This window comes from Aphelocoma coerulescens, chromosome 2, assembly GCF_041296385.1.
Source record: "Aphelocoma coerulescens isolate FSJ_1873_10779 chromosome 2, UR_Acoe_1.0, whole genome shotgun sequence".
Lineage (NCBI taxonomy): Eukaryota > Metazoa > Chordata > Aves > Passeriformes > Corvidae > Aphelocoma > Aphelocoma coerulescens.
In genome coordinates, this window is record NC_091015.1 from 92842564 (window position 1) to 92851248 (window position 8685).

The 8685-nt window shown below is 38.0% G+C and overlaps 1 long non-coding RNA gene across 1 annotated transcript; it reads left to right on the plus strand.

Moving 5' to 3' along the window:
• Positions 1 to 312: 312 nt before the first annotated feature.
• LOC138105817 (uncharacterized) lies at positions 313 to 8453 on the plus strand. Its single transcript, XR_011148704.1, has 3 exons — positions 313 to 415; positions 6921 to 7011; positions 7117 to 8453. It is a non-coding gene; the product is annotated as an uncharacterized lncRNA (long non-coding RNA).
• Positions 8454 to 8685: the final 232 nt, after the last annotated feature.

Sequence of the window (8685 nt, forward strand, 5' to 3'; positions counted from 1 at the left end):
ACTGAGATCCATGCTGTGAGAACTGGAGGTAGTGCTTATTAAATCAAATGGGACTATCTGACTTGATATAAGGTTGGTTTGTGTTTTGTTTTCTTTTGTGGGGATTGTCAGATACTGGAACAGGTTGTGCAGAGAGTCTGTGGAGTCTGTGAGGTTTTCAAAACCCTGAGATACTGATGCAAATTCAATGTTAGCTTTGATTTGTAGAGGAAGCTGGGCCTCCTGAGGTTTCTTCTAACCTCATTTATTCTGTGAGTCTGTTTATTAAATCTCTGTTCTCTTTATCATGCAGGAAAAAAGGAGGAGGTGGGACCTTGTGGCTGTGTCCAGACTGAATCTTGCATATGAAACTGTACATGATTTCAAAAACAAACAAACAGAAAAAATCAAAGAAAAAAGTGACGTCTCTTTTCACGTAAGTTATGATTATCTTTGGTTCTCATAAGTGAAATAAATGCAGAATTAGAGAGTATTTATTGCTTAGGTTTGGTTTAGTCTGATCCTAAACCCACTGCAGACCTCAGAAGTTTTTCTTTGGAGAGCTTCTATGTAAAGGCCTGCTACAGCAGCTTAGAAATATCAAAGGATACCAATTATTGAAAACTTTAACAGCACATTTGTGGCGGTGTTGGTTACACATCTGGCTGACAATACCAGTGCTGGTGAGAGTAGTCCCATCTGCCCACTTTGGCTTCTTGGATGGGATATCACCAATGCTATGTTGTAGAACAGAATCCAGCAGGCAAAAATACAATTGAGAAGGTGTTAAATGGTCATAATTGGGTAGATTATCTTGACAGAGCTATGTGATGATATAGAATATCACAGATATAGTGACCCTGATTTAAGAGGGTACTCTGGTAGTGCATATCCTTGATAAGGATTGCCTGGGGGCATGTCCATGGAGCAACAAGCAGAAGACAAAATTTCCTGGAAAAACCCAAACCCTTAGAGAAGAGATTAATGGAAAATAATGTATATGTTCCTTGCTGTGTCATTTATAAGGATTTAGACTGGATAAGGACTCAGAGACTGTCACACGTGAAATGTCTCAGCTGGTAAAACCTGAAGCTGATCTTTCTAAGGAGCTGAGTAATTCACTAAGTGCTTTCCATTTCAGAATGTGGGTTAGTGAAATCACACACTCTTTGGCATTCGTTCCCAGTGCATAAAAAGCTTCTGTTCTTTATGGCACATTAACATATACAAACAACTGGGCTGAGAAAGAGGGTTAAGTGTAGGGTTTCATAAATTTTATTACAAATACAGCATGTAGGCCCTCTTACTGACAAACACTTTGCACCAGGAATCTTGCTTAATTGCATGATGGGTTTTGTCAAGGACTGGTCCAAAAATACTCCCAGAGTTGTCCTGGGACAGTTTCAAAGGTTTTTCCTCCCCCTTTTCATCAGTTCTCTGCAAAAGTATCTCCAGAGTTTGTTGTTGCTCACTGCCACTTTGTATTTACTCTTTTTAATGAAAGCATTGCTGCATTTTTCAGTTGATACCTAGAAGATATCTTACCAAAAATCTCACTTTTCTCCTAGAATATGTTTTGATGAAAAATCATTGATCAGCTTTAGTTTTTATGTCTTTCTTTAAAGCATCCAGTATTGACTGGCTACTTGGGCATACATCATGTTTGGCTCTGTAGAGAAATAACTATAGATAAAACCTATGCTCCTTCATAATGGAAAGGTTAGCTATATAGCAGTCAAATTTCAGATGAAACTTTTAAAATTTAGTTTTGAAATAAGAGTTTGATTGTGGGTCAGAGGCAGGTTCAAACAGCAGTTATCTTACCAAGGAAGAGAGTAAGTCTCCCTCAGTCTTACTAGAACTGTAGTTATTTCTTCTTCCCTCAGTAAAATATTGCTAGTAAATCCAGGATCACTGTACCAGCTGTGAAAAACTACATCCACTGTATAGAAGATCTTTTACCAGTGGTGCTTTCTAATTTGATAAGGCTGAAATTACTTAGAGATGAGAGAGTAGAGGGAACGGTTATCAAAAAGGAAATCTGCAGACAGTTCAGAATTTCTCATCATACTTTTTTTCCCTCTTCTAGGAAATACAGCTGTAGCAATAGATATTGATCTAGCTTTTGACACAACTTCTAGTTTTCTGCTAGACTGAATGTTCTGGGTTTCTTAATATGTGGTGGTGTTTATCTTTCCACAGTAAGGTTTGGTTTCATTTGGCATAAGGTAGCACTTCAACTAGACTGAACTTTGGGATGTGTCACAATGTGAAGCCTGAGGGGCCATTTGCATGTTTATGTTGCTTTTGCAAACATGACCAATGCCAGCTGTGCAAAATGTCCCTTCTGCCTGAGGCTGGGCAGGAAACTGCACCCTCCTCTTCCTACGCTTGGCTATGCTAATCCACGTTTGTGATTGCCAAGTGTGATTACTGCAACATGTTGCACTGAAAAATCAAACTGCTAGCCAAGCCAATAGATCTACAGGGAGAAATGGAAGTTTACAGAGAGGTCCCTGGTCCTACTGAAATACTGACTTGGAGTGCTAGGTTGAGTGTTAACAAGACATATCTATCCCATAGCAACCTCCTGGCTTCTGCATGAGCAGTCTTTCACAAGTCTTAAAAACCCACTAAAACCAAAATCAAACAAAAAAACTCTAGTTCTGTTAAATAGATTTGATATATCCCAAATTAGTGGAGAATTCTGAGGTTTTTTCATGCTCTGTGAAACCCAGCAGGGAAATGTGGCCTTCTCTGCAGTTGCTTTGCAGACTGTTACTCATGGAAGCCTGTAAATATTCATCATACACTGATAAGGTTCACTGGAGCTCTGTAAAGCTAAGATGTGTTGTTTCTTGGCTGGTGGACTCAGCAGCTGAACAATGTAGGTGAAACCCAGAGGTACTGATATCTTTTTAGTCCCTTACCTTTCATACATGATGTGTTTTCTTTCTGACTCACCCTGGCAGACTGTTGCAGTCCCCAGTCCTTCCTGTGTTCCATAGGCTAGGCAAGAGTAAGCCATGTCCTTCTCACAGCACTGACTTTAGAGCCATGACTTGCTAAGTGCAATGTTTTTAGCTATCTGAAGTTTTCTTTATTAACAGAATAATATATATCCTGGATTGTCTTGTTACTGTTGGTGAATGGATTAATTATTTTTACATATGTCTATCACAGAATCTTCTTTCTCTAAAAAATTTTGAGTGAAAGGGCATGCAAATAATCTTCCCAGTGGGAAATAAAATGCCATGAAAGAGCACTGACAAACAGTTGAAATCTTCTCTTGACCATCTGAAATTTTGCATGTCACCATTGTATTTGTGACCTTTGCTCTTCTTTTTTCTTTTATGTTCTGTGAATGATTCATATTTTTCTCGTTGCTGCCAAAAACTGAGTTCTCAGTGCCAGTTCCTAAGCTATCATCCAGTTTCAACTTACTTTTGCTCATATATAAAATAAGCTTGAACTATGGAATATCCCTGTTTAATTTCTCACCCTAGGAAGTGGCTAACAGGTCTCATGCAGCTACTAAAGAACCAGGTTGGGACTTTGAGACTGTAATCAGTTTAAATTGCTAGTTTTTCATATTTTAACCTCTGCTTACTCCCTGCTTGTCTTCAATTCCTGTTCCCTCCAGAATACTTTAATTCTTTAATTCTTTTTAAGTGTTCACTTTCCTTCACAATCAGCTATGGAAAGGGAGTGTGCATGGAGGTGTTTTACACTGACAAGATATATTTGTTTGTGACACATGATATAAAATGTCCCGTCCTCTTAGTAATATCATATTTTTGTGAAGGTAGTGTCTCAGGAACAACTGGTGAAAAATTGCCCTGGTTGGCTGATAACCAGGACTGTATTAGGTAAGAATTAGGCAGTCATTTCTCCTGGAGGTTATTAATTCTGCCTCTGTATATGGAAACTTTGAGGTTTTTAACTTAAGGTGTCTTTTACTTGAAACATTTTAGAGTCTGAACAAAAATAGAAGGGCAGATACTTAAAAACAAATATGATGATAATCAAGTATGAAGAAGTTTATGGGGTTAAAACATCAAAATACAGTACATTTTCGGTTTGATTCCTGTCCAGCATTTTTTTTTTGTTTTCTTTGGTTGACAACATGAAAGATAATCACTTTGTCTTTCTGCCTAGTAAGATTAGGGGTAATACCTATCAAACAATTGCTACAGAAGTATGTTTCAAGAAATGTATATTTCTACTAGAACTGAAAAATGAACTGAATGCCAGTGTTACTCTCCTTTGCCTATGGGTTGTCCTTCAAATACTGTCTATTTTACCTTTTTTCCCCCCCCTGTGAATACTCACTGCAGATGGCTGGAAACATGTATTTTGTTTAATCAAAGTAATAGCAGTAGCTACTATCACACCTTTTGAACATTCAATTGAAAGTCTTGTGCCATATCTATGGTTTACATGTGCACACAATTCCAGATTCCTGTGTTATGTGATTGATGTCTGGGGTATGGTACTTTAAGAAATTAAACACAGAAGGAAGACAGAACAGGAACACCAAGACGCAAATTATTTACAGTTTTTTCTCCCTTAGGCATTTTGGTCTTTTTTCCAGTCTAATACAACCACTGTTCAACTCCTTTATGTCATATTTCTTCTTAAACATGTTTGAGTTTTAAATGTTCTAGTTATCTTATCTTGAGATGGGCCACAAGATCTCTTATTTTTCACATTCAAGCAAAACCATACAAAATGAATGCAAATCCTGAAGCTGTATGGGAATGTCAATGCTACAACTTGCCAGAAGTCTGTTGGCAATTTGTGTAAAAATACCACAGCTGTGAGCTTGCTGGCTCAGGTGCTTCCAGCTGTGCTGCTGCTGCTGCTGTGGCATGAAGTGCAGTGCAAGCTGCAAGCTCTCCAAATCTTTGTAAATACTTAAAGCTGCACTGGGCCTTGGTGCTGTGTCTGCGTGGCTACCACCCAATGCAGACAGTGCAGAGCTGGTTTTCCAGCTTCTGCATTAGTTGTAGTCACACTTTTTATTACTGTGTAGACATACTGTAAGGCTTTGTACCCCACATGTAGTCAGTACAAGCTAAAACAGAGAACAGCAATTATTATTCATTATATCTGTTGGTTTGGGTTTGCTTTTACTAGTGTTTTAGACATTTAATTCCATATAAAATAAGATGCTGTGGCAGGTTGTCTCTGTTTTACAAGGTTAAAGTTAAAAATAATCATAATGAGAAAACTGAAATGAGATTCTTCGAATGTGAGAAAGAGAAAAGAAAAGTGTTTATTAAGATTCACTTATTTCTCTGAAATTGTGGTGCCTTGGTAGCACCATCCTACTCTTCTCTTCCTACCCGTGGTGAAGGATCAGATCATCGCTGCAGGAAAGGATGTGCTATTTCTGTAACATACTTCTTTTTTTCTACCTTTGGTCACTTAGTTCTTTCTCAATACCTGTTATTAAAACAAAAATCTAGGTAAAACTGAGATGATTCAGTCACAGTGCTGTCCTGCTAAACCTTACTTGGTGATGACTGTCTTTTACTAGGTTCTGTGAAGCACTGGTTTTCAATTGGCACTGCTAAAACAACCTATTTCTGTTTTGTCAAAACCTTTGCTGTCTTTAGACCTTCTTATTGGTGTTTTGATTTTGGTTTTTTTTCTCTTTGGCCTTCAACATGAGATTGCTGGGAATGCAGATAAAAAGAAAGACCTCTTCTGTCTCAATCCATACTGCATCTTTCTTTAAGGAAGGAAAACATGTTCATCTCAACTGTTACACTTTTGTTTTTGTTACCTTGATAAAGTCCAGTAAGCAGGCTGTGCTTATTCACTTTCTGCAAAAGAAATAGATTTTCTTGATTAATCCCTTTATTTGGTGTGAGGTACAAAAGAAAGTATTTCAGTTAACATCTACCTAAACATTGCAATTTAGATTTGGAGTGTTCATTACATTTTGGAAATATATTATTCACCAGCTCATCTTAAAATAACACTGCAGATGCTCTGTTACCAAACATTCTTTTTTTGTAAGATTTTCATGGTTCTGATGGTGCTTTTTCTCCACATTTGACATGTTCTCAGTGAACAACCTTTCTGTGATGTTCCTTCTTATGTTATTTTTCATGTTCATTTTCTAGCTCCATGTATATATTGTTAAACACATTCTGTAAACCTTGTATGGGATTTAGTGGGATCTTGTACAAAAGAAATGCTCTAGATGTGCTAAAGTTACTTAGTATTTCTGTAGCAGCACAAAATAAGATGCAATGTGTATGAGGTAGTATATGCTAATGGTTTCTCATGCTCTTACTCTCTTTACTTTGTTTTTTCTGTCTCCCTTGGTGCTCTCTGGTGCCTTCTGTTATGGCTTATTAAAATTCAGGTCCTATAGGTGCCATGCTACTAACAGCTCCCTAATATAATCTACTTCTGGTTTTATACAATTTTTTCATTACAGGTATTTCAGCTATTGCTCCCTAACTTTTCATAATGCCTTTCTGTGAATTTTCTTTGTGTCCTCCACTATTTAAGTTTTTAGTAAAAACAGTCATTGATTATCTTTACATGAATGTTGATAAGAGAATATCTTTTGGTTTAATCCAGCATAGACCTTTACTCTTGACTAATTGAAGGCCATTCCCCTGAAAACATCTTCTGCAGTGAAAATACTCCAGCTGTCCCTTTTCTCATTCTAAAATTGAGATAGTGTCTTCACCCATGAATTACAAACCTCATTTCAGAACAAACTGTTTATGTCGGGTCAGAGGATGTTTATCAGGAGTGTCTGCGTGTCTGCTTTTCTACATAGTTAAAACAGAGACTGCATTACCCCTAAGAACTGATCTCAGGAAAATCTTACTAGGAAAAAAAAATCAAAATAATATGAATGCATGGCAACTCCATTTAGAGGGTAAGTAAACGTACTCATTGATTCCTCCTTGCAGAACCTTAGTCTGGCAGCAGAAGAAAGGGACAAGTGAAGGAGAGAAGCAGTACCTCACACATACCAGGCTCCGGAGGTAGCTGGGCATGAGTGTAAGAGGAAATTTCATACAAAGCTGCTCCCCATGGCAACCATTTATTCTGCTTTCCTCAGTGTGTTCCTCTGTGCTCATCAATCTAAAAAAATTTAAAATCTAGATTCCTGGTTCAGAATTGTTTTGGAGCACACCAGGGATTGGTGCCAGCAGAAAGCATGAACATGGACCAGAATACAGTCCAAGGCCAGCAATGTCCACCTGGATACTCCTGAAGCCAACAGCTGAAGATGAGGTATTAGCAGCCCACTGGAGAGTGAAGAAACAAAAGTATTAATCCAGGGAAAGAAAGGGAAGTGACAAGGATGATGTCAAAAACCAGGATATAGTTCCTGCTACGGGTTTACAGAAACAATTAAGACTTTTTTCAGTGGCAGGACCTGGTTTTGAAAACAGCCTTAATGAAGCTGCTTAATTACAAGAAAAGAGGAACCCTATCTAAATACAAATAGAAATTACATGAAAATAGCTATTGGCGTCTCGTAACTCATGTAGCTGGAATTCTGTCAAAGAGATTTCCCTGGCATGACAATGGAGCTCTTACTAACATGCCTGCCCAGTCTGACCATCTGAATTCTGCTGAATTAATATTCATGCACACCAGGATAATGACATGAGAATGACACCTGCCTGAGGCTACTCTGGAGAAAACTGTTATGTTCAGGGAGTATTACAGCCATGAATGTTTGTCAGGTGGAGGATTTGGAGGAGGAGCCACTTTTTTATCGAGACCACTGGAGTTTTTCTTGGTGTCTTTGGAGCTCTTTGATTCTTATTCATCCAGGACAAGGTGAATGAGGTGACTGATGATATCTCCCTGTTTTTTGTCCCTTGTGATCACTCTATTATCCATCAGTGCTGTTTGCCGTCTGTTCTTCAGGTTTCCATTTGACTATCTACATTGTTACTTTCCATCTGGCTGGCCTTTGGTCAGCTCCTTTTTTCTTTCTGCACTGATACCTTTCCTGTGTTGAAAAATGGCACTGATGCTGTCATAAGTGCATCTGCTAAAATATGGAGTCACTGTCTTGTTACACTGACATTTTCTTTCTGCAGACTTTGGCCCATCCTCTTCAAAAAAAATAAAATGGTGGCTCATCATAAGTTCCCAATGACCTTCTCTGGGCTCCCCCAATATCCTGTCTTTTTGTAAAATGATTATTCAGAATTAAACCCCTCCTTGTGCAATTTATTGATATATTTTTTCTTACAAAGTTCAGATGGAAAGACTATTCAGGATATGGTGGGTCATTCTCTTAACGACTTTTTGGTCCTCCACATAATTTAACTCCACCAGGGCATTGCTGCCACCCTGGGTTACTTTATCCATCACAACAATTATGTCCTACATATTTGCTTCCTTCAAACTGGAAAAAGGTTTTCCAAGTTTCTGAACTTGAAAATGAGACCAATATTTCCAATTCAGTTCTGCCTGTTCTTTTAGAAATATCTCTATACATGATTTCATCACAATGAATAAATTGAATTGCTTGTAAACAGTAGCGCAGAGTCACAGTACATGCATGCCTTCATCACGTGGTTTTAGTTTTAAACCCCAGTGAACCATACAAAAGCATCCTTGAAGAAGATTGGTTCAGTGTTTTCAGTCATTAATTTTGACAGCCTGCTCTACCAAGTTGGATTTTAAAAGTCAAATCTCTCAATTGTGTTT